This window comes from Mirounga leonina, unplaced genomic scaffold (assembly GCF_011800145.1).
Source record: "Mirounga leonina isolate KUSES-001 unplaced genomic scaffold, KU_Mleo_1.0 Mir_115, whole genome shotgun sequence".
Taxonomy (NCBI): Eukaryota; Metazoa; Chordata; class Mammalia; order Carnivora; family Phocidae; genus Mirounga; species Mirounga leonina.
Genome location: NW_023270268.1, coordinates 106,099,410 through 106,100,348, shown reverse-complemented (window position 1 = coordinate 106,100,348; position 939 = coordinate 106,099,410). Strand labels below are relative to the sequence as shown.

The 939-nt window shown below is 37.7% G+C and overlaps 1 pseudogene; it reads right to left on the bottom strand.

The window, feature by feature from the left end:
- Positions 1 to 301: 301 nt before the first annotated feature.
- On the bottom strand, positions 302 to 451 carry LOC118007220 (annotated as a pseudogene).
- Positions 452 to 939: the final 488 nt, after the last annotated feature.

The window sequence follows — 939 nt, the reverse complement described above, 5'->3', positions numbered from 1 at the left end:
AACTGTAGGGCTCCACTCACCTGTGTATTTCCATGTCTTCGGGATGGCTGTCCTCTTTGCCTGATGCATTTTGTGGATCTTGTGTGGTCTTGTTGCTGTATTGTTTTGTTGTTTCAGGCAGGAGAGTAAACCAGCTCCTGTGAGTCCACATTGGTGTGACTCCCTTTTGTCCCCAGGGGGAAGAGAGAAACACAAAACAACTTTACCAAAGCATGGACAGGCTAAGCACTAAAAAGAGAAAGGAGCACAAATTCTCAGACTTTGTCTCAGAGACCTTACTGTAGTGCTTCTAAGAAGACTCCAAAAAGCATGAATGCAGTTCCCCTCTTCAACAAAATATGCAACCAAATTTCCCATATTTGGGGAAATTGCAGGGGTCAGCACAGCCGAAGTATCATGTATAAGCCTCACCCTGGAAAACCACCGTCCTGATCATGACATTTTCCCTCCCCCCACCCATTTCATTAAGATATTAGAGATGAATGAATCTGAGATTCTACTTCATTTTCCCCATTTATTGAAATAATCTGTTCATTATCATTGTCCTTTTTTCATGTTATAATTGGTCTTTTTCCTGGAGTTTTTCAGTATACATCCTTATGAATGAAAACTGAGAGTCATCTAAATGACTCCTAGTTTTAATGAAAAAAACATACTTCTAGGAATGAGAATATGAATATAGTTACTTCAATACTGTTAAAATTAAAAAGAAAAGTTACAGATATTTTCAAATTTGAAATTCATTCTGGTGGTTTACCCGGGGGCAGGATATATATATATATATATATATATATATATATATATATATATATATATGCCTTCTCCCAGCAACCCCCCCACCATGTACAAACTTTGCACTTTCGGCTTAATTCAAACTGTATTCTAGCACTCTTTTAGGGGCCCATCAGACAGGTAATGAAGATCTTTTCTTAGAGTTAT